At 43.9% G+C, this 25,625-nt stretch overlaps 1 non-coding gene across 1 annotated transcript; it reads right to left on the bottom strand.

Moving 5' to 3' along the window:
* Positions 1-10,499: 10,499 nt before the first annotated feature.
* LOC114626422 lies at positions 10,500-10,564 on the bottom strand. The gene has a single exon (XR_003712236.1). It is a non-coding gene; the product is annotated as a U7 small nuclear RNA (small nuclear RNA).
* Positions 10,565-25,625: the final 15,061 nt, after the last annotated feature.

The following is a 25,625-nucleotide window of genomic DNA, read 5'->3' as shown; positions in this document are numbered from 1 at the left end:
CCTCGAACTCAGAAATCCGCCTGCCTCTGCCTCCCAAGTGCTGGGATTAAAGGCGTGTGCCACCACTGCCCAGCGGCTTTAAATATTTAAAGTGACAGGCAAGCAGGGTGGTAGTGGCAGGTGGATCTTTGTGAGTTCAAGGCCAGCCTGATCTATAGAGTTCCAGACAGCCAACCCTAAACAGGGAAACCCTGTCTTGAAAAGCAAGAGCAACCTGGCAGTGGTGGTGCACGCCTTTAATCCCAGCACTTGGGAGGCGGATTTCTGAGTCTACAGATTGAGTTCCAGGCCAGCCAGGGCTACACAGTGAGATCCAATTTCAAACAAAGAAGCAAATAAATTAAAAAGCCACGGGTATGGGCTGGTGTTGCAGCTCAGTGTAGAGAACTTGCCTAACAAGGTCCTGGGTTCTACCCCAGCACCAAGAGGAGACCTTGAGAGAAGTACAGTGTCCTATTGTTGGGAACACTGCGGATGGGTTTGTTTTCTTCTCCCCAATCCTATCTATCCTTGGGGACACTGTTTACACAGACATTTCTGAGTCACCAGCAACTCAGACAGGAGATCAGATCTGGCATGTGGAAGAAAGTTGCTCTTAGGGAGGCTGCTCCCTGGTGTTGAATTAGTCAAGCCTCAGCTTCCAGATTTAGTTTGGGGTCTAATGTCACATGATAGCTGGCAGCCCCACTTTAGAAAAAAAAAGAAATCAATCAGACACATTGTTTGCCCCTCTGGGTTTGATGGACACGTTGTAATAAGGTCCTGAACCATCCACTACCTCTTTATGTACCTTCTGTCTAAAGACTCGTTACTCACGTGACCTATGTTCCTAGAGCCACAAACAAAGGAGTTAACCATTAACCTTCAAGCCCCCTTCAAATGAAGGCCTTTTATAGGGAGAGAATTATATAGGCTTCCACTGGTTGCTAAGAGGAAACTAGAAAAGGATTTGGGTTGAAGGAAGTTTTTCAGGAACTGGAGGGCACGGTGAGGATGCTGTTATCCCAGGCGGGTGACGTGCCTTGGGCTGACCTGTCAGATGTCAGCTTAGCTCACATTCCAGCATCCCACCACTGAGCTGTCTGGAGTGGGCCTGGCTGAGAGTAGATTCAAGGTGTAAGGATATTGTGTTCACTGGGTAACACCCTCTCATCCATCTCAAGATTAGTGTCTACTAAGGTACCATTTAATGTCTATTTTCTGAGTCTTGAGAAAGCTTCAAGCCACGAAGGACATATTATTTCTCAAATGGACTAAGAAAAGTATCTGAAACCTTGCCCTCCGTGCAACTTATAATTCTTTTGATGAGTTTCCTGTTTTTAATTTTACCATCTAGAGTTTTTGTTTTGTTTTGGAGACAGGGTTTCTCTGTGTAGCCCTGGCTGTCCTGGAACTCACTCTGTAGACCAGTCTGGCCTTAAGCTTAGAGAGCCACCTGCCTCTGCCTCCCAAGTGCTGGGACTAAAGGTGTGTGCCACCACTGCCCGGCTACCATTTAGAATTTTAAAGTGTCTTTCCTTTTATAAGATTTATTTTTATAATTTTTATTACGTGTGTTGGGGGTGGGGTATGTGCAACCTAGTACAGTTGCCTTTGGAAGCAGATCAGGGCCCCCCTGCCCCAGCTGGATTTACAGGGAGTTCTGAGTCATCTGACAGGAATACTGGACACTCAACTCAAATCCTTTGCAAAACCATTGACCTCGAGTGGTCTTAACCCTTAACTTATGGGCCATCTCTCCAGCCAAGATAAATATATATAATTTTTACCTTTGAGCTAAGGTTGCAAGTAGCCCAGGTTGGCCTCCAGCTCGCTATGTATCTGAGGTTGCCCTTGATCCTTCTGTCTCCTCCCCAGTGTTGTGATTATGGATATGCACTACAACATCTGGCTTCCTTTTCTATTTTTAGTTGAGCAATAAATTAATTGGGAGTCTGGTGTGTGTGTGTCTATGTCTCTAGGAAACTGCACAATCCTGGCTATGTTTGAGTACTAATTAATTTTATTTGTTTGTTTGGCCATTGTAACAGCAAAGGGTTTATTATCCTTTGCAGACAGAATAAACACACCGTCCCACACCTAAAAGGCTTTAAATAATCCTTTCCTTATTGTATCATAGCACCACCCTGCCTATTTTATATACCCATTTGAGTGGTGATTAATATAAAAATGTTTATATAAACAAAACAAGAACAAACAAACAAACAAAGACTATTAGTCCTGCTGGGATGGTGACATGGTCAGGACCACACATGCTACACTATCCTTAAGTCTCCTGTGAGGCCATCTGGGCCTTCATAGTTTCCATTCTAGTAGATTTTAATCTCTGCATGCTGTTTTTGAGTCACTTGAACTCAAAGCTTGGTGTAATTTTTTTCTTTAGTGTTAGGAGACCCTTTAGTCCACCCTTCCTGTAGATTAATTATTTTTCTGAACCTATCTATTGCCGGTTTCACCTATTGGCCCCAATTTTCAGGTCAGGAAATAGAAACCCAGCTCAGTTTGGGCACTAGGCTCTGTGCAGGAGCCAGGAGTCAGCAAAAGCACTCTCAGTTCTATAGCGCCTTCTGCTCACTCATGAGGCAGGGCCTGGGTAATTGCTTTTAGAGTAAAAATCACTGAGTCACAAAAATACTAACTGCTTTTGAGTCAACTATGTAATTGGCTTTGTCCACGTTGTGAGAGACTTATTTGGCCCTCTCAGAGCAGTTTCCTGTAGGACGTACCCATCCGTTGCCATTTTGTATTATTCTTTGTTCTTCTCTGCTTAAAACTGAATTCCTTAAAAAAGATTATGCTTTTGGTTAGTCTCTTAAGGAAAGGGTCCATGACCAGTATTTTTTTGCGGTCTCTGGGCTTTGATACATACACTACCACTACAACTGAGCTGCTCTCGTTTGTAATCTGGAAACCTTAATTTGGAAGTTTTGGAGTATTTCTCCTGAGTATTAGTTTAGAAAGCATTAAAGTAGAGCCTCTTACCTGGTTAGGATTACAGTAACAAAAACAAATAAACAAAGAAATGACCCCTCCCCCCCAAAAAAAAACCCTTTAAAGTCAAGAGATAAGGAAAGTCTTTTGGTTCTTCCGTTTTTCTTCAGCCATCCCTAACGCCCATTTTAGGAGTTATTACTTTCCACTGGTGCTTAAAAGTCAAGGGCACGGAATACCAGCCCATTATGCTTTGAGTCTGTCGGCAATGCTACCATGGCAGATTTTTCTGGGCAGTCAGCTGTCGATGGTATCCCGCATTGAAGTACTTACAATACTATTAATTTTGAAAATGGTGAGCGTGGACATTTCTTGGTTATTGTCATATCCCACCTATGTTTCAGGAGTGTTGACTTATTGATCTTTATGATGTCACAGTATCTCTGTGAGCTCTGGACCGCACTGTTTTACACTCTGATAAGATTAAAGCTCAGAGATGTTTAATAACTTGGTTCAGACAGGACAGATGTGGATCATGAGACTGGCTATAAGGCAGGTGGATGCTAAGGCTGGCGCTACACATGTGTGTTGGCTAATTTTATGTCAGTTTGACATAAGCTGTAGAGATGAGGGAACCTCCGTTGAGAAAATACCTCCAAAAGATTGGGTTGTAGACAAGCCTGGAGAGCATTTTCTTAATTAGTGATTGATGGGAGAGGGCCCAGCCCATTGTGGGCGGGGCTATCCCTGGGCTGGTGATCCTGGCTTATACAAGAAACCAGGCTGAGGGAGCCGTGAGGAACAAGCCAGTAAGCAGCACCCCTCTATGGCATCTGTGTCAGCTCCGGCCTCCAGGTTCCCACCCTGCTCGACTTCCTGTCTTAACTTCCTTTGTTGATGATCTGTAATAAGGAAGCTTAAGCCAAATAAACCCTTTCCTCCCCACGTTGTTTTGGTCATGGTAATTTACCACAGCAACAGAAAGCCTGACCTTAGACTTAACAACCTGCTAGAAAGCACTGTGTTTGGGTCCAGCATTACGAGCAGTTGGCATCCTTGTAGCAAACCTGGGTTTCACTCCAAGCACCCAGCGATCTACTAAAACTGTAACTTCAGTTCCAGGGGCTCTGACTCCCTCCTCTGGATTCTGAGGTCTCCTGAACACACGGTGCTGCACATAAATTAGTAAATATACATACATACATACATACATACTACATACATACATACATACATACATGTGCAAATAATAAATAAAACGTAAAGCATTGTATTTGAGATGAATGAGGAGGAAAGCAGAAATAAGAGACGCTGACATCGGGAGTTTCGCACAACCTTGATCCCAGCACTCAGAAGGGAATAGCACGTGGAAATCTGAGTTGAACGCCACCCTACCATGCAGACCAAGTTCCAGTACAGTCAAAGCTACTCAGAGGAACCTTGTGAAAAACCATGAGCCATGTAGTTGGTAAGAGAAAAATCAGATTTTTCTAGAAATTTTTTTCTAAAAATTTCCTTTCTTCCTTTCTTTCATACATTTTTACTTCTTTCCTTTTTTCTTTTCTTCCTTTCCTCTTCTTCTTCCTCTTCCTCTTCTTCCTCCTCCTCCTGTTTTGGGAGGGTCTCATGTAGCCAATGATGATCTTGAACTCCTGACCCTCCTGCCTCCCCACCTCTCCAGTGCTGGAATTCTGGCATCTGCCACCATGGATTCTTTTTTTTTTTTTTTTTTTTGGTTTTTCGAGACAGGGTTTCTCTGTGTAGCCCTGGCTGTCCTGGAACTCACTCTGTAGACCAGGCTGGCCTCGAACTCAAAAATCCGCCTGCTTCTGCCTCCCAAGTGCTGGGATTAAAGGCGTGCGCCACCACCGCCCGGCAGCCACCATGGATTCTTTTGGCCAATGGAATATGACAACTGTGATGATGATTGTGTCACATTTTTGGACAAAACAGTCATCAGTTCCAGGCTCCCCAGAACTCTTTCTTCCTTCCATGTTAACCAAAGGGGCCAGGACTCTGGGAGAGGCAGTTAGAAAATGTGGCAGCAGCCAGGCAGTGATGGCTCACGCCTTTAATCCCAGCACTCAAGGCCAACCTGGTCTACAGAGTGAGTTCCAGGACAGCCAGGGCTACAGAGAGAAACCCTGTCTCAAAAAACCAAAAAAGAAAAAAAAAGAAAGAAAGAAAGGGAAGGAAGGAAGGAAGGAAGGAAGAAAGAAAGAAAGAAGGAAAGAAAGAAAGGAAAGGAAAGAAAATGTGGCAGCAACACACAAGCCATGGCCGTGCTGAGTTGGCCACAGTACTTTAGTTCCATAGGTAGAGACGTGGAATCTGGCTGTTTCCCAGGGATGGATGCCCTCAATGTCGCTGCCCAGCATCAGCGCTGGGGTGAGCTCCTACACCTGGTACTATCTGCTGCATGAGAGTAGACTGTCCTCTAGAACCATGTGTAATGGCAGAAAGGCCTTTATTTCAGGGGAAAGAATTTGCTTAAGTCGACCACACCCTCAAGAAAGAATTAATCTTGGCTTTGTTGAGTGGGCTTGGCTTGTAGGAATGGAATCGTTTCTGACTGATTTTTGGTTTTGGATTTTTGAGTCAAGACATTAGACTACAGCCAAGGCTGGAAGGATGGTCTGGGATTCACTGTGTACCCTTATCATGGAATCAAGTTCATAGCAATGCTCTAGCCTCTACCTCTGCATGCTGGGATCACAGACATGAGCAATAAAGCCTGGTGTCACCTCTTTTTTCTGTGTAAGTCTTAGTTCATCAGATGGTTCTGTATTAGTGGTATCTTCACTCTCTTCCGTTCAGATAGCTATATTTTTCCTGGGCTTGGGGAAGAACCTTGGAGGACTCTGTTGTTTTGGAGGATTTTACACTTGGGTTGTAAGTACAAGGACATTGGTACCTGTAGATTAGAGCAAGCTAGCTCTCACCGAACGAACTTCTGTTATTTATAGCCACAGAACAGCATTCAGGAGAGCTTTGCTCTTTGGCTCCTTCAGGAATCCCCCTTTTTAAAATGGCTCCTACGGCCTCTCCAGGATGTTCTTTCAGGACAGCATGTGTGTTCATTAGAGAGGGTTCCAACTCAAACTGATTTTAGCAGCCTTACCTAGGGGTACAAATTAGGACCACACAGGAAAGAGGGAAGGTGAAGACTGAAGATAAAAGGTTTGTGAAACTTTCCATCCATCCATCCATCCATCCATCCATCCATCCATCCATTTTTCGATGAGTGCTTACTCTAAGTCAGTATTCAAATGCTCAAGTAAGGAAGTTGTGAAAGCTGCTTTTCTAGGAATTCCTCAGTAAAGCATGAGTCTCAGGCACATGGACAGGCAGTTAGTCAGCAACAAGAGGTCACTCAAAGTGGAACGCCAGCACTCACACTGAGGTCTCCAGCTGGAAGCCAGTTCTCTTTACTTTTCTGTTACCCTGGTCACCTTTCCCCTGTGTGTTTGCCTTTATAATAAAACAAAAACCAGGGTATCCCACTGTAGCGAGGCTAACCATTAATTCATAGTAATTTCTTTAGCCCCCAGTCCCCTTCCCCACCCTGCTTTGGTCTCCTAGATGTTGGGAATGCAGGCCTGAATCACCATATCCAACTGTACACATATTCTAAGACTACGTCTTTGAGAGCAGGTGCTTTCTGTCTTCCTTTTCTATATTTTCCATTATATCCAGTCCAGATACTTTCATATGACAGCTCAAATAGATTCTGTGAGGAGGAAAGTGCCCCTCCCCCAACACAATTGCTTTACTTGTGATACAGATACAGTCAGATACCCATGTCTTTGCCTATTGCATCATAGTTTCAACCAACCCCAGACTCAAAATATTTTAAATATTGTTTCTGTGTTAAACATACACAAGTTCTCTTCTCAGTACTTGGTTTATACCACATTGACAGAATTAGGTATTAAAGTGTCTAGTGATGACCTAAAGCATAGAGGAGAATAGACCACATATAAACACTGTCATGTTTTGTATGAGACTTGATGGTTTTGATGCCCATAGGGTTTCTGGAATCCATCCTTCATGGAAACTAGGGAACAACCATATTGCACCAGTGACCCTCAGCTTCCAACGAGAACATCACAGGAGAATGAAGCTGAATCCCATAGACCTGCCACTAGAAGCCACTCATTAATGAGTGGATAGTCATGAGTAAATGCATACAATTTCAAAAAATATATATGTATCTGTAGACTTCACACATAGTCTCTCTGTAAGTGAAACTTAGAGCCCTTCAGGAATAAGACAGCAAACAAATACATTTTGAAATTACATTTATAGCCTGTCTCCTCTTTCCTCCTCCCTGCATATGACTGAACCCTCTGCTCGTGCACCTTGCAATGTGCCTGGTCCTCCTGGGAGCAGCCTTGACCTGTAAGAGTAATGGTTCCCCCAGTTGTGGAGGCGGAAGACCATCAGCATGGGTTGGTGTGAAGGATGTCAGAAGAGACTCTGGAGGAATCAGCAGCTGGTAGAGGCAGGCAGCAACTGGAGGCCTTTCCCTCTCTAGCTGGGACTGAGTCCTCATGTTCCAGCTCATCCTGAAGTCTCCTGAGCCACTGAGGTGGAAAGCAAGTAAGTGATGGCTTCGCTTTCGGCTCACTGCTTCAGATCCCCGCTCCCCACCTGTCAGAGGAGCTTTGAGAAGGAAGAAGCCATCTTCCCAATTTTATTAATGCATATTTAATGAGTGCAGATATCCAGACCCTACTCTGAGCATAGTTCTTTTGAGGATAATAATGCCGTCTAGGAAGAAGATTGTCCTGAAACACTTCTGAGAAGTACGGCCATCATTCCTGAGTGAAATGTAATGAGTATACAAGTTTAAACTGGGCTTAGCTGTGAATTGTGATCACCTAAAATAACAGTGGCTTCAAACAGAAATGGGTTTCTTCTTCTTTTACACAGTCTGGCTAATCCAAGCCTTAGATACATAGAAACACCTATGGTTCTTGCCTCTCATGGCGCTGTGCTTTTACTTTGGGGACCAAGACAACACTTTGGTTTTCATGACTCATTAGCGCCCCATTTTCTCATCAGAAGGCTCAGGATGTATCTCGTAACTCCAACCCTTGAGGTGCACACATGACTTCTGCTTGCATCCTGCTAGTCAGATTTTACTACAGTGGTCACATGACAGCATAGGTGACTAGGAAGTACAGTTACTGGAATGACTACTTATCTAGTTAAGGAAGAGGATTTTATTCAAATGAAAGGACAACAAGGATATCTGGGGATACTGACAGTGCTTGATGTGCTGGGCCAAGGCTGAGAGCCTTGCTAGCAGGAAAGATAAAATTGTAGTTTTATAGAACATTGGATTTCTTCAGAGGACATTTAAGTCTATGCCAATCTCATGGAAACCAGTGTCCTGACTGAAGTATGTGTAGCTGGTAGCATTTGCTAGTGAGACAGAGATAAGCAAATGGCTCAGAAGGTTAAGAGCACTGACTGCTCTTCCAAAGGACACTGGTTTGGTTCTCAGCACACACAGGATGGCTCACAAACATTGTGTAACTACACTCCCAGAAGATACAACGCCATCTTCTGGCCTCCAAGAGAACTGCACATGGGTGGTGCACAGCCATATATGCAGGCAAGACAGTTCACTTCTAGACACGTAAACGAATTATTTCAACTTAGTTTTTTTTCTCAGTTATTCTCATAACTCTTCAGGTGCTTCACTAGTTCAGTCAGTAGTTATGGTTGTAGATAGTCTGGATCTAGAACATTTCTGCCATCGAAGAAAGTTCAGCTAATGTACTGTCCTCACTCCTGAAAGCCAAGAAGTCAAACTGAGCTGGCAGCACACTGCATCACTCTGAAAATTAGTATTATTACCCAAAATATTATATAAAAATACTGGGTGCAAGAGATGGCTTGGTAGTTAAAATCACTGCTGTTCTTCCTGAAACAAGTTCCCAATGCCCATGTCAGGTGGTTCACAACTGCCTAACTCCAACTCCAGGAAGATTTGATACCTCAGGCTTCCTCAAGCCCCAGTTATCATGTATGTATAGCCATACTCATAGCTATGTGTACTCATAATAAAAACTAAGAAACATAAGTATTACAAAAAGTATTACAGTGCTGGGGATATAGCTTAGGAGTACATCATTAGCTCTGGTTGAACAATGCTCTGATCCATTAAGGGCAGTGTAGCATATATCTATAATCTGATCCCAGCACTCAGGAATCTAAGACAGGAGGGTTGTAAATTCAAGAGCTGCTTGGGAAGCACAGTGAGATCTTGTCTCAAAAAAAAAAAAAATCTAAGAAATATCTGAGGATGGTGGTGGACACCTGTCATCTAAGTGCTTCAGAGGTAGAGGCAGGAGGATCGCTGTGAGTTGGAAGCAAGTCTAGCAAGTCCCAGGCTATATAAACAAATTAATAAGAAGTAAACATGCAGCTGGGGAGTGGTGATGCACACCTTTAATCCCAGCATTAGGGAGGCAGAGGCAGGTGGATTCCTGTGAATTCAAGCCCAGCCTGGTTTACAGGGTGAGTTCCTGGACATCCAGGGCTACACAGAGAAAACCTGTCTGGAAAATTTGTTAAAATGCCATGTCTGGCTCATGCTGCTGGATCTTTTCAGAGTGGTTTAGGTTTTCAGTGTTTTCCAGCGTCCTGAGCATCTGCTCATTCTTTGAGTTCTCTGTATAGCAGGTCCTTGAGTGTATGGAGAACTGGAGTCTTCCTCCTGCATAAATCAAATCCTGGCAGGGGGACTGAATAATGTAAAGTGGTGAGGTCGGCAGCTACCATTTCTAAAGTCTCAGTTTCTTTATCTGTGAAACACGAATAAGAACATACTTTATGATGAAATAAACTAACACCAGATGTTTGGTTTCAGATACCATCCCCCAACCCCCCTACTCCCTAACCCCCCCCACTCCCTACCCTTCCACCCCAACCACCACTCCCTCACTCCTCACCTCCCCCCCCACAAGGGAGGGAGGTGCATATTTTACATATCAAAGCACACCTGGCCCCTAGGTTCTCCCAGCATCCCTCAGTCCCTACCTAGCATACCCTGCCCCCAGTCCTGAACTTCCCCCAGAGTCTCTTCCCTCTACACTCCAAACATTTTTTTGGGGTTTTTTTTTTTTTTTTTTTTAGTTTTTTCGAGACAGGGTTTGTCTGTGTAGCCCTGGGTGTCCTGGAACTCACGCTGTAGACCAGGCTGGCCTCGAACTCAGAAATCTGCCTGCCTCTGTCTCCCAAGTGCTGGGATTAAAGGTGTGCGCCACCACCGCTGGCCAGTCTAAACATTTTGATTCCCTCTGCATCTTCTCTTTTTCTTCACTCCATGTGTGCACACCATTTCTCTCTTTCTCTCCCTCCCCCCTTCCCATGGTGACTTCCCTGGGGCCAGTGAGCTCACCAGAGAGCCACTTCCCAATAAACCGGCATTTAATATAACTTATCACCTATCACCTACAACATGTCTAGTGCCTAGTATGTGGTCGTTTTGCTTTTATTGTTATGATCAGAATTGTTATTTTCAAAATTACTAATGGAGTGAATATATTTCTTCAGGGGGTTGGTTTCCAGTGAAAGCTAGAAAACCTTCCAGACAAATTCTAAAAGAGCTGTCACCCTTTGAATACGTTTCTTTTGGTACTTAATCGATTTCTCTTGTATTTTCACCTTTTGTTGTTTCTGGGTGAATTAATTGTCAGTGCTGGGAATCAAACCCAGACCCTCCTGCATGCCAGACAAGCCTTCTATCAACTGATCATGACTCATCCCCAGTTTTGTGTTTGTTTTAGTTTCTTTGGTCTTTTGAGATAGGAATGTCCTGGAACTCACAGTGTAGATAAAGGCTGGCTGATAACATTGAACCTGAACTTGAGTACTCTCCTACTTCAACCTCTGAGCGGCTGGCTAGTTGGTGTTGGATTATCCAAGCTTTATTCTCATTTATGTAGAGATAGGTTCTCCCAGAGATCCACCCGCCTCTGCCTGCCAACTACTAGGACGAAAGGCCTGCCTCACCACACCTAGGGTTTTCTATTTATTGTTAAGGACCTGAAAATGAATTAATCCTATTTACATGTCTGATTTTATCTATCAACATGAATCACTGTTTTATATTCTTTTTACTCCCTCCCACAGAATTATCTACTATTACACGTGCATTCAGAAACAACCCTGTATCTCTCTCTCAAACAAAACAAAAATAAAAACATACAAATTAAAAACAAAAACAACCCAGCCAAACAAAGCACACAAAAACATGGAAGCCTGCCTCAGTGTGGCAGTTAGCCAAGGTGACAGATACTCCATTGGAGTAAACTGATCCTTTTCTTTCCCAGAAGGCATTGCAGATGGCCGCTTGGTTAGGGGTGGGGCTTTGTGTCCACTTCCCCTTCCTGGTCGTGGGATTCTTTCTGGCTTGAACCTGTGGAGGTCTTTGCACCCTGTCACAGTCTCGGAGAGTTCACAGGAGCATCAGTCCTGATGTGTCTGGAGGATGCTGTTTCCTTGGAACCATCCACAAACCCTGGTTCTTAAAATATTTCTTTCCGCCGGGCAGTAGTGGCACACGCCTTTAATCCCAGCACTTGGGAGGCAGAGGCAGGCAGATTTCTGAGTTCGAGGCCTGCCTGGTCTACAGAGTGAGTTCCAGGACAGCCAGGGCTACACAGAGAAACACTGTCTCGAAAAAACCATAAAAATCAATCAATCAATCAATCAATCAATCAATCAATCAATAAAATATTTCTTTTCTCTTCTGCATAGATTCTTTTCTCCTCTCAGGAAGTTTGGTGAAAAGGGAGGTGGGGAGGTACTGGGAGGAGTCAGAAAAGAATATGATCAAATATATATTATATGAAAAGAACCCTAAAAACCAATAAGTACATACCAAACAAAACACAGCAAAACAAAAACAAATAAAAAAAAAAAGCCCCAAGCCTCTGCATAAATAAACACAACCACCATTAAACAAAAAATGGCCCAGTGCTTGCCACCAACTCTGATAACCTGAGTTCAATTCCCAGGATTCACAGAGTGGACTGAGAGAACCAATCTCTCTGTAAGTTGTCCTCTGGCTTCCTTCAGACATGCACACACACACACACACACACACACACACGAGTAATAATGATAATAATAATAAATCCTAATGACCATCTCAGCTGAGTGTGACAACTCACACTTGTAATCTCTGCTGGAGGATTGCTAAAACTACAGATGATCCTGGGTGTCAGAGTGAAGGGCCGCAGAATCAACTGAAAGAGCCCTCCCCTTTCAAAGTGTCTAGTGGCAGTTGTATACACAATACCTTGCCACTGGGCACCTTCCTCTACCTCCCATAGTGAGTAGAGATTTGGCCGGTTCTTTAAGGTTGTTGGAACAAGGGGTGGCCTGGAATTTTCATGGTTCCTGGAGAGTCCAGCATTTACTAAGATGCTTGGCAACCGTGTTCTGTGTTACAGGGTAATTGTGGGTAGTGCACGAGTTCAGTCTTACTCGAAGCTATAAATCTTATCTTAGTAAATAAAATAAAGCTGGCTAATGATCACCAGCCATATTTTCTTTTCTTCTAAGGAATGGGCTTGAAAAAGCAGGGTTTCTTTCGACAGCACTCAAACAGCATTTAAGAAGAAAATGGCCTTCTGTCAAGCAAGCCGGGTCATCCTCCTTGTACAAACACACTTTCCCAATCCGGTGCCTGCGTGTTTCAGCTGTTTCCACATCTATCGAATATACCCCAAATGTATTTATTTCTCCCAAGATGGTTTTAAAGTGGTTCACGACCCGTGGGTCATGACCCCTTTGGGGTCACATATCAGATATTTACATTATGATCCATTAACAGCAGCAAAATTACAGTTATGAAATAGCAATGAAATAGTTTTATGGCTAGGGGTCACCACAACATGACGAACTGTGTTAGCGGGTCACAGCCTTAGGAAGGGTGAGAACCACTGGTTTAAAAGTACTTTCTTTTTCATAAGAACCAGAGATTAGCTTCATGAAAACAAGCCAGTGCAAGCTGGTTCCGTTGGAACCCAGATGTTCAAAATCTGTCTGCCATACACAACTCCAACAATTTAAAATTTGTCTGTCATATACAATTGGAATTATTGGTCTGCACAGCATAGTGAACCAGTTTGCATGTAGAGCCAGGGGAAGGCTGGCAATGTTGGCTCTGGGTGACTCAGTTACCTAGTACTAGACTCTCGGCTGAGAAGCTGCCTTGGAAGTAAGTCTGGGTCAGTCAGAGTGGACTGAGACCCAGGTTTATGATTCTGTTCCAGTCACTGAAATATTAAGAGACAAACTTTAACGTCTTCCAAGTTTTGCTTTTGGTAGACATGCCATAGATCCAGGTAGGTATAAAGTAATCAGAGATCTGTGTCTTTGCAGTGACCGACACATTCCCTGGAGGGGACAGTAGAGCCATTGTTTTAGGTGTTTACAACTCAGTGGAGGAGGCAAGACTTGTGCATATGAAAATTTAACTAGCAGTAAAATCCAGTATCTCAACAGGGCCAAATGATGGAGTTGTCATTAAGGGCTCAAAGGGCAAAGCAGTGGTGTGTTCATGGAGGGAAGACAACCTTGTGTGTGGCAGGATTCAGTGGCAGCTCGGGTAGAGGCAAGTGGTTTTGAAGGATGGATGGGTGGAGAGGGAGAAAGGATGGGAGTGAGAAGGAGCCTACAGACAGATCGAGGGACTGGAAAGAACAGAATGTATTATAGAAGAAAGTGATTGGATAAGGCAGGCAGGGGTGGAGAAGATGGAGGGAGGAATTGTGTGTCTCTGCACAACCTCAAACACCGGATGTGCAGCTGCTAAATAACAGAAGGCAACCTGTGCATCCTCTCACCTTACCTAAAGCTGAGCAATCTGAACACCATGTTTCTCTGGAGCTATATGTTGGAGTTTCACATTTAGATTTCTTCTGTTGTTGGCTCTCCTAAGAAACAAGACAGGGGAAGCACAGAGCGTTGTAAGGTCCGTGAGACTGTTCTGCAAGTCATTACATGTTTATTCTGATCCACAGAATGTACAACCGATCCACCAGCGTGGACTCAAGTCTGTGAGCTCTGGGTGACAATGCTGGGTCAGGTGACATCAGTGGATCACCAGGGTAGGGAATTTGGTAACTGAGAGGAGAGTGCTGTGTCTTCTGCCCAACTTTACTACGAAACTAAAATTCTTAGGAGACTGTCTGTTAAAGAAATGATAAAGTAGCCTGGAGATGTGGCTCAGTGGTTAAGAGCACTGGCTGCTCTTCCAAAGGACCCAGGTTCAATTCCCAGCATCCACATGGCAGCTCACAGCTGTCTGTAACTCCAAGATCTAACACCCTCACACAGACATACATGCAGGCAAAACACCAATGCACATAAAGTAAAGACAAGTAGATAACATTTTTTTATAGAAAAGAAATGATAAAGTATAGAAAAACAAGAACTTTGAGATCTCATCTATATGTGGAATAATACTTAAAAAAAAAAAAAGCAAAGCCAGAAGCTGGGATGAGTGAGAGGAAGGATGTTCCAGCCCTGCACGCCATCACTTGGGACTGAAGTGGTTAAGAGAAGTGGCTGCTCTTCCAGAGAACGCAGATTTGACTCCCAGCTCCCACATGGTGTCTCAACACTGCCTTTAATTCCAGTTCTAGAAAATCTGAAGGCCACTTCTGACCCAAGGCACCAGGCACAGGCATGCAACTGGTGCACAGACAGAAATAATCTTTTGTTTGTTTGTTTGTTTTTGTTTCTTGAGACAGGGTTTCTCTATGCAGCTTTGGCTGTCCTGGGACTTGCTCTGTAGATCAGGCTGGCCTCTAATGCATAGAGATCCTCCTGCCTCTGCCTCCCAAGTGTTGAGATTAAAGAAGTGGGCCACCAATTGCCCGACTCACAGAAAGTAATCTTTTTTTTGTTTTGTTTTTGTTTTTGTTTTTCGAGACAAGGTTTCTCTGTATAGTCCTGGCTGTCCTGGAACTCACTCTGTAGACAAGGCTGGCCTTGGACTCAGAAATCCGCCTTCCTCTGCCTCAGCCTCACAAGTGCTGGAATTAAAGGCGTGCTCCACCACCGCCCGCTAATAATCTTAAAAAATAAAACAAAACAAACTGATGCATACCTATCTGTTAATTTGCAATTCCAAAACCATTGAGCAAAGGGAGGAAAAATCCCTTGCCCACTCTCCTAAGGGTTACAAATGAAAAATGTTTAAATTTACAAGTAAATTTAAATTTATTTGAGATGATCATGGTGGCACACACTTTTAATCCCAGCACTCAGGAGGCAGAGGCAGGAGGACTGCTTTGAGTTTCTGGGACAGTCTGGTCTGCATGGTGTCTTCCAGGCCAGCCAGAGCTACAAGGTGAGACTCTTGTCTCAAAAACACAAAACAAAACAAATAATAATTATTTGAGAAAAATGCAAAACCTCAAACAAAACAACCAAAGGATTAGCAGATGGCTGCCTATGAGAGTTAGAACAGGTTTATGGATAGGCAATGCAACTGAGCTAAAATGAACCGTTCATTAGAGCTGCCTGGGGCTGAGTAGCACTTAGCCTGAGCAACAGGAGTATACTCTTTTTTGAGACAGGGTTTCTCTGTGTAGCCCTGGCTATCCTGGAACTCACTCTGTAGACCAGGCTGGCCTTGAACTCAGAAATCTGCCTGCCTCTGCCTCCCAAGTGCTGGGATTAAAGGCGTGCGCCACCACTGCCCGGCAGGAGTGTACTCTTAAGTGGACCAGTTTCATTCAGCCCAAGTGGTACCTTATTGGTTTGGGCTGTTGAGCCAAGAGCCTTAACACAATCCAACTCGATAGCTTCTTGCATATTCTATTTAATGGTGGGAAAAAATCCTTTATAGGCAGATTTACACATCTAAAATAAAGTCAAGAATTGAGGAACTTGAAAGATTAAATTTTTTTTAAATAGATATTTAAAGTAAGTTGTTTGTATCTGAATTCTCTGGATAACTGCCATCCGGCTTGCTTCTGACTTTTTATTGTGGGGACCACTGGGAAACACTTTTCAGGCTTTCTGTAGTGTATCACCTCTTTAACGATTCAGATGTTTGCTCTTTTGATGATAAAACTTTATTAGACACCTACTTCAGACAAGGCACTGTATGGATCCTGCTTGAAAAATGGAGAGTCAGGCAGACTGATTGCTTCCCTTCACAGACCCTGCGTTCAAGTGGGAATAAGAATAATAAGAATAGATGGGTGGTGGTGGCGCACGCCTTTAATCCCAGCACTTGGGAGGCAGAGGCAGGCGGATTTCTGAGTTCAAGAGTTCAAGGCTAGCCTGGTCTACAGAGTGAGTTCCAGGACAGCCAGGGCTACACAGAGAAACCCTGTCTCGAAAAACAAAAAAACAAAAAACAGAGTCATAGGTGCAGACACACAGACACCTCCTCACTGCACAAGGCAACAGACACCTCTTTAGAAGTAGTCCCGGAAGGCAGGAGCTTTCCTGAGGTAACTATCTGGAGAAAGGAGGTTTTGGGCAGAGAGGACCAAATGCTATGAACCTGAGATCAAGATCAAGCTCCTGGTGTATTTAAATGTCTGATTTAATGACATTTTCTGTTGGTGTGTGTGTGTGTGTGTGTGTGTGTGTGTATCTATGTGTTTGTGTGTGAGGTGTGAGTGCAGGGGTGTGTGTCTGTGTGTGTGAGTGCATGTGTGTCTGTTTGTGTATCTGTGTGTTTGTGTGTGAGAGTGCAGGTGTGTGTGTGTGAGAGTGCATGCCCACACCTGTTTGTGTGCACGAGTGTGTATACGTATGTATATGTGTGTGTGCATGCATGCGTGTGTGTGTGTGTGTGTGAGAGAGAGAGAGAGAGAGAGAGAGAGTGCATGCACACACCTGTTTGTATACGTGCATGTATGTATGTATGTATGTATGTATGTATGTATGTATGTGTGTGACCTGGAGGGTCAGGGTTACCTAAGGAATAGATTTGATGGATAATTTCAACCATAGTCCTAGAGGATGAGAGCTTCGCCTTCCTCTCTCTCCATTTCCCTGCCTAGATGTCATTCTCTCTAAGGAGATCTTGGGAGGGGAAGCTTTTAAGAGGCCTGTCAACCTTAAAGAGCCCATTTTGATCTTCCCTGAGTGAGCTAATGTTAGCGCAGCTCCTGTGCTGCCTGAGTATTTTCATGTGTGTGGCCACAGGGATAGAGGAGGTAGTCATTTACTGATTTCTGCAGTCGCAACTTTTTTTTCTTCCTTTTTAAGTACCAGCAAACTCCAGCTCTGGCTATTTCCCACTGGCAGCCCCCGGAGAAGAAAGCTTTGTGAAAACTTTCTAGCAGCGGTCTAGTGTGCCAGCAAGCTCACTTTCTTCATTGAGAAATTGAAAAACAAAGACCAGCCAAGAAAGAAAAAAAAAATCCCAGCTACTAGGGAGGTCAAGGCAGGAGAATGGTGAGTTCCAGGATAGCCTGGACTTCATAGCAACACCATGTACTTTTTTATCTTCCTAATTTTATTTTAATTATTTACTGAGACAGACTCTTGCTCTCTAGCTTGAAATGACTTCAGATTCACTCTATAGCCTGATCGAGCCTTGAACATGTGGTGATTCTATTCCCAGTGTGCTGCCATTACAGGTGCATACTGCTAAGGCCAGCTAAGATTATCGATTTTTTATATTAGAAAAAAGAATAGTAGGAGACTGGGGCTGCAGCTCAGTGGTAGAGCACTTGCCTAGCATGAGTTTATTCTCCAGTACCACAAACAAGTACTCCAAGCTCCAAGCAACCAGGCTCTCTTTTGACAGCTTTCCCATTTCTGTCCCAAGGCCTCACCCTGGGGATGATTGGGGTCATAGATTTTTCTCCACATCCATCGTTCTTTATAGCTCTTGAGTTTTGAAGTTGTTTATTTAAAATTGTATTTATTTATTATGTATGAGTGTGTAGTCTGAATGTATGTATGTGTACTGTGTGTCTACCTGGTGCCTGTGGAGGTCAGAAGAGGGCATCTGATCCCCTTGAACTGGATTTATTATGTGGGTATTGGGGCCTAAATAGCTGTGGGTCGCTAGGTTGGTGCTTGGAACTGAACCTAGGTCCTCTGCCAGAACAACAAGTGCACTTAACTGATGAACCATCTCTTTAGTTTCAAGATGGAGAAGGTTAAGCATTCATGTGGAGGCTGTGTCTGTTTTCACTTGGATCAGCAGCATCTTTAGTACCTAACACTTCCCCCAGCCCCACCCAGGAGTGCTCATTCACCGCCATTATCCCAGTATCCAGGAGGCTGAGGCTGAGGCTTGGGCAGAGTTCAAGTCTTCTTGGACTGTATAGTGAGATCTTGTCTCAAAAAAACAAAGGGCTGGGGATGTAGTTCACTGGTAGACTATCTGCAAGTAGAAGGCCCGGGATTTGATCTTGAGCATCACTAGAAGAAAAGAAAAGGGAAAAGGACTTCAATAAAGTGAATGCCAACAGGATAAGCCAGAGGGAGAGAAAGACTCTAACCAGTGTCCTTTCAATAAACCCTCCAAGGAGTTTCTACTTCCGGAAACTAGCAACTGTTCTGAGAGAGTCTGGCAGATGCATCAAGATGGCTGCCTTGGATCTTTATCTGCTGTTTCTACAAAATGACAAATGAGCCCTTGCTAAAAATATGTTCTTCATATTGACACTGAGTGACATGGGCAAGTCAGGAGTGGGTGAACATGTACTGCCCCCTCTTGGGTGTCTAATTTCATTAGAGTCCCCAATTTTAGTGTTATTTTAGTTTTAAGATTTATTTCATTTATTTTATGTATACAAGTGCATTACCTACATGTATGTCTGTGCACCACAAGCATGCAATGCCTATGGATGAGAGTTGTCCTAGAACTGGAGTTATGAACGCTTGCTATCTATCATGTAGGTACTAGGAACCTAATCCAGGTCCTCTGCAAGAGTAGCAAGTGCTCTTAACTGCCATGAAACATCCCTCCAGCCCCTTAGCATGACTTTAAAATATCAGAAATAACCTTTATTAGCTGAGCATGATGGTGTATGCTTCTAATCCCAATTCTTGGGAAATGGAAGCAGGTAGATCTTTGTGAGTTCAAGGCTAGCCTGGTCTCCAGAGCAGGTTTCAGGACAGCCAGGGCTGCACAGAGAAACTGTCTCAATAAAGAAAGAAACAAATAAAATAAAAGGGAAAGAAAAAAGAGGGTGACCAATAACCCATATTAAATGACACAGAGAAAAAGAGTACCAGAATGTATGTTTATATTTTTCAAAACTTACTTTATTTTTTTTTTCTTCTGTTTTTTTTTCGAGACAGGGTTTTTCTGTGTAGCCCTGGCTGTCCTGGAACTCACTCTGTAGACCAGGCTAGCCTCGAACTCTCGAACTCAGAAATCTGCCTGCCTCTGCCTCCCAAGTGCTGGGATTAAAGGCGTGTGCTACCACTGCCCGGCCAAAACCTACTTTAATAAAGGTTCTTAAATGCTTCAACCTCTCTGATAGCCCATCTAGCAAAGGTAGGGGAGGAAATGTCTAATAGGACAAGAGGGCTCTGGACTTGTTTAGAATTAGTTCCTTGGGGCGATCCCAATCTTCATTGTCTACAGTCCAGTCCACTTGAATCAGCAGCAGCTGCTCTGGAAGGCTCCACTAATTGGCACCAGTCTACTCAAGCAGCAAGAAGCAGCAGGAACACCTCCAGAAGTTCTTTGGTGAGTTCCTCTCTCCAAAGTCACGACAAGTGAAGCCCAGTGAAGCCCAGCAAGGCAAACCAATGCCAGAATGCTTTCCACTTCCTTTTTGTATTGTACTTATACTCTTTCCAAACATCACGTGTCCTCTCAAGTGTCTGCTCCAGCAAAACATCACATGACCTTTCACCGGGCAGCTTCCAGAAAAACACCACATGTCTGTTCTCAGCAAAACATCCTTTTACATGTTTGCTTCATCAAAACATCCTCTCATAAGACAGTTTCCAGAAAGACATTACATGACTCAACTGAGTCTCCAATGAAACCAGAAATTCCCACTTCCCCAGCAGGCAGGCTGGAGTGTCTCTCCCGATTTCCTACCTCTCTTTACTTACTGTCACCCCTAAGTCAGCTACAACCTTCCTATTTCTCTGCTTATCTCTGCCCCTTCCTTGACCAGATTCTTTTTTTTTTTTTTTTTTTTTTTTGGTTTTTCGAGACAGGGTTTCTCTGTGTAGCCCTGGATGTCCTGGAACTCATTCTGTAGACCAGGCTGGCCTCGAACTCAGAACTCCTCCTGCCTCTGCCTCCCAAGTGCTGGGATTAAAGGCGTGCGCCACCACCGCCTGGCTCTTGACCAGATTCTTAGACCCCACGCTTTTCAGCACTTAGAGGCCTTTCAGACTCTCAGCCCTTCTGTCTTTCAGGATCAGCATCCCCCCTTCTCTCCCCCTTCCCCCCCACCTCTATCCAGGAGTCTTAACTGTTTGTCAAGACACTAAGGCTTAGCAATGCCCTCCTTGGAAGAACCAGTCACTTTGAGCTGTGGTGGATTTTGCTCATGTCCTGTAAGAGTCACAGCTTCTCACCCTGTGTTTAAGTTCCATAGAAAATGGCATTCTACTTCAAAGTGTCTGCTCACTTTTGTATTTCTTTCTTTTTAATTGTTTTTCATGTGTTACGTTTTCCCATGAGAATGGGTAAAACTCTACATTGCATGGAACAAGCGAGTGCAAAGCCACTTTCTAGTTAGGGGCTGGCATCCTAAGGCCCCTATGATGCATAGAAATAGCACTCACAGCAAATAGGTCTGTAAAGATGTGGCCAGAAAATGCAAGGAAAGGTAAACAGCAAGTATCTCGGTACCACTCCCATACCGCTATCATGAAAGGGCAAAAGCAAACATGTAAGGCCAAGTTCATCATGGAGGTTGCAGGGATTAGAGAACTCCCTTGAGAATTCACAGACAATCCTTAACAGTAGCTCTCTACATTTTTTTTTTTAAATTTCTCTCATCTCTACAGACATGGTATCACAAGATCCACCCATTCCATGTGCCTTCTTGGTATGGACCATGGAAAGTTAGAGTCATCCAGGGGAGCTCCTCTGATATTTCCCTCCCTGCCTCACCTCTTCACCCATTCCCGTTCCTCCCAAGGTGTGCCTTTGTGACTGACTTAGCCTCTCTAACCTGCACCATTGTCCCTAACCCTGATGCCCTGTGCATGGCACTGGGGAGCTGCCAATCAGACATAGATGACCCCACACAATACTACTTGGAAGCCTAACAGAAGTCTCCAATATGACATGTTCAGATTTGAACGTGGGATCCCGTTGCTTTCAGTTCTGTTCATGCAAGATGTTCTCTACTTGGGTTGATGTCCCCTCCATCCTTTTAGTGGGAGGAGGCAGAAGTCTTGGAGACATACTTGGTTAGCTGGCATTTACTGCCTTTGGTCTTGATGGCAATACCTTCAAACACACGTACCAGCTGACCAAATAAATAATCAACTGTGCTCCAAACCTCTAATGCCTTTAGCTTTTTATTGTGATAGGTGCCTGACTGATCTCCCTTCTTCATCCAATTTATTAAAACAGAAACAAAGCAGAATTAAAGAAAACAGCAGCAAAGTGAGACCAAAGTTGGTGTGTAACTGAGACTGGCCTTTAACTGAAACTTTGTTTTCACCTCCTGGATGCCAGGATTACAGATACATGCTATCATGCCTTGTTCTACATGGATTCTGCTTTTCTTGGCCTCTCCCCCCGCCCCACCAAAGACTGGATTTTCTGTGTCCTGAAACTTGATCTATAGAGCAGGCTGGCCTCAAACTCACAGAGATGACCTGCCTCTGCCTCCTGAAGGCTGGAATTAAAGGCATGTGCCACCCCTGCCCTGCGGCTTCTACGTAGATTCTTGAATACCTCCTACACCCTCTGTCTGCTTGTCTGCCTATCTCTATCTATCTATCTATCATCTATTTATCATCTATCCATCTCTTACAGAGCTTATCCCCCGCCCCTCTTCATCAAGGGCTTCACTTTCAGTTGATAGAAAGCAACCAGTCTGTTAAAAAAAAAAAAAAAAACCAACTACCTTTCCTATGCTAGTGTCTGAACACAGAGCCTCACCAGCAATAGTCTTGTTACTGAGCTATGTTCCCATTTGCCGAGAACCTCACAATAGTGGGTGTCTATAAGGCTCTACTTAGTTTGTGCCCTTCCCACCCCACCCCAACACTCTGACATCAATCAGGCCCTGCTCTTCCCCTTCTTCCTCTGCTCCAGCCCCTTCCTTGTGTCCAGGTAGGACACATACCAGCCTCCAGGCTTTGCACTGGCCCTGCCCCAGCTGAGTAATTGCATAGCTTCCTCCTTTGCCTTTTGTAAGTAAATGACTTTACTACCTTGTTCAAACTTGTGACCCACTCTACCCTACTCTCTTAGCCGGACAAACTTGTCCTTAATCTCAGGTACATTCAAACACACCAAAGCATTTCCATATGCATTGTGTGTGTGTTGATACAGGTTTTTTTGTTTTGTTTTTTGTTTTTGTTTGTTTTGTTTTGTTTGTCCAGGACAGCCAGGACTACACAGAGAAACCCTCGGAAAAAAAAAGAAAAAAAAAGAAAAAAAAAAGAAAAAAGAAAATGTATGTGTCTCCATGAGTGTGTGGTCACCACATGTATGCCTGATGACAGAAGAGCGTATGGAGTTTTCTGGCACTAGAGTTTCAGGCAGTTCTGAATTAGCATATCATCAGTGTTAGAAAACCAGCCCACGTACTCTGTGAGAACAGCGTTGTGCTGAGTTATCTCTCCAGCCAGGATTAGATTCTCTGATTTGTCGTTCTTTGTATCTTTTCTTCCTTTAATCCTGAGCACTGAACCTGAGCAGGAACTCGGAGTTTTATTAGATGAGTTGAACAATTCAGTGGTGTGGTGCTGGAGAGATGGCTCAGTGATTAAGAGCTCTGGATGCTTGCTCTTCCAGAGGACCTGAGTTCAATTTCCAGCATCCACATGGCTTCTCACAACTGTCCAGTTCCAGGAGTTCTGACCTCCTTTTCTGGTCTCTGTAGGCACTGTACTCACTTGGTGAATAGATGTAAATGCAGATAAAATACCCCCATACACAATAAAAATAAATCTCAAAACAAACATGCAAAAAATGTAGATGATCGGTATCTATTCTATATTCTATCTAATGTGTGACCAAAATAAACAGATGTATTCACTAAGCACCAGGGTAAGGAATACACTGGTAACAGAAGGGGAGATGGTTCTTGTCTAAAAACAGCTGCTATTGATTAAGCCCTTTTCTGTACATAAGCGCTCCACAGCAAACCCAAGACGAGATCGGTATTATTACCACTGGTGTGAAGTGCAGAGAGGCAGAGCAGCTTGTCTAAGATCGAGCACTAGATGGAGCGAGGATTTGAACTCAGGTAGTTGACTTCGATAGTCACTGAGTCACTAGGCTCAAGGGGATGCATTTCGAGACTTCTAATCAATAATCATCACAGGAAGGCATTAATCACACACCCGAGCTTTGTGCGGAGACCAAAGGTGAATGCCTTAAGAATTGAAACAAATATATATATATATATATTTAACCTGAAAGCCTGCTACTGAAGAGGCTGTCAATAAACAGTGATTGAAAGAATAACGTTCTCTTGAGATGTAAACCTGGGCTCCAGGAGGAAGTCAAGCATAGTGGGAAACTATATCAAATGTGTGAAGGTAGAGCAGAGAAGAGATCAGAAGGAGGCTTAGGGCTTCTAAGCCCAAGGCTACTTCAAGTGTGAACATCTCAGGCTAGCGCCTTGTGGATGACCAGGCACCTAGCAACCTAGTGATAGAGCATTGTTTTTGCTTGTTTGATGGATGCTAAAACAGATGGGGTGGAGATAACATCCTCTCTCAACTATACCTTCTAGGCAGCTGTTTCTTACTCTTTTTTTTTTTTTTTAGTTTAAAGCTGCTTATTTTAAAAGACTCACTTTGAAAGCTAACATCAGGTTGTTTCTGGTCAGCTAGATTTCCACCACACATATTCTTCACTTTTAAATGCTTCTTCACCTTTAGGTTTCTTCTTCCTTCCTTCCTTCCTTCCTTCCTTCCTTCCTTCCTTCCTTCCTTCCTTCCTTCTTCTTCCTCCTCCTCCCTCCTCTTTCTCCTCCCCTTCCCCTCCTCCTCCTCCTCCTCCTCCTCCTCCTCCTCCTCCTCCTCATCATCATCATCATCATCACATTTCATTGCCTGAGATTGAATTCGGGGCTTTGTGCAAACTAACCACGGGCTCTACCACAAACCTATAGTCTAGGTTCATATGTGTGTCTTTTCCTCTGCTTCAGTGACTGGGGAACTACTAGAGGCCAGATGCTAAGTGTTCTTTCTGTCTCTGTGTCTAACACTGATGAGCTCTGCCTAATTCCTGGTTTAATAAAAGTATACTTTCCTGAGCCAATTTCTGTCTGCCGAATGCAGACTTTCTCTGGGAAGTACAGAGTGGCATTTTTGGAGACATACTCTAATGCATAAAGAAGCCATGTATTTTAAGCTAAGAAATGACTGTACGAATCTGGAAGATGGTGTAGGATTTGGTCAAATGTTTGCTGAATTGAAACAATAAAAGATAATTTATTTTATTTATTTTTTGAAAATTTGTACTTTACTTATTTGTATGTGTGTGTGCTTCTAAGTATACACCTACATGTACACATGCTGATGTGGAGGGTTTATTTATTTATTTATTTAGGTTTTTTTGTTTGTTTTGTTTCTCTGTGTAGCCCTGGCTGTCCTGGAACTCACTCTGTAGACCAGGCTGGCCTCGAACTCAGAAATCCGCCTGCCTCTGCCTCCCAAGTGCTGGGATTAAAGGTGTGTGCCACTACTGGCCGGCTCATTTAGTTTTTTCAAGACAGGGTTTCTTTGTGTCCTGGAACTGTCCAGGCTGGCCTCGAACTCACAGAGATTTTCCTGCCTCGGCCTCCTGAGTGCTGGGCTTAAGGTGTGTGCCACCACTGCCTGCTGCTGTGGAGTTTATGGGACAACTTTCCTTCCAGCACACAGTCCTGGGGATTAAACTCAGTTTATCAAGCTCGATGGCCGGTGTCGTTACTCACAAAACCCTATTGTGTGTTCTGCGTCTGTGTGTTTTTAAGTAGAGTCTCTCTAGAGACAATTATGTAGCCGAGGATATGCCTTGAATTCTTTTTTTTTTTTTTTTTTTTTTAGTTTTCAAGACAGGGTTTCTCTGTGAAGCCCTGGCTGTCCTGGAACTCACTTTATAGATCAGGCTGGCCTCGAACTCAGATTTGCCTGCTTCTGCCAGACTCTAGACTGTTGAGATTAGTGGTGTGCCCAGCACTGCCCAATCACCTTGAATTCTTGTCTTCCAGTCTCTACTTCCTGAGTGATGAGGTTATAGGCGTGCACTGCTGTTTTTATATGATGCTGACGATTGAAGCCCCAGCTCTGTGTATGGAAGGCCACAAATCTCCCAACTCAGCTACAGACCCATTCTCTAAATAAGAGTTAAGTTTTTCCTCCCTGATGATTGGTATTGTGGTTTCTAACAAGAACTTTGGTGCCTGGGTTTGTAGCTCAGTGGTAGAGCACTTGCCTAGAGTGTTTAAGGCCCTGGGTTCAATACTTACCCTGGAGGGTGGGGCAGCCAACTCAATCTGAGCTGCATATGGTGCCTCATAGCAGAAACTGAAGCA

This window comes from Grammomys surdaster, unplaced genomic scaffold (genome assembly GCF_004785775.1).
Source record: "Grammomys surdaster isolate TR1022 unplaced genomic scaffold, NIH_TR_1.0 234, whole genome shotgun sequence".
Lineage (NCBI taxonomy): Eukaryota > Metazoa > Chordata > Mammalia > Rodentia > Muridae > Grammomys > Grammomys surdaster.
Note: the sequence above shows the minus strand (reverse complement) of the source record. Positions and strands in the feature narration are given on the sequence as shown.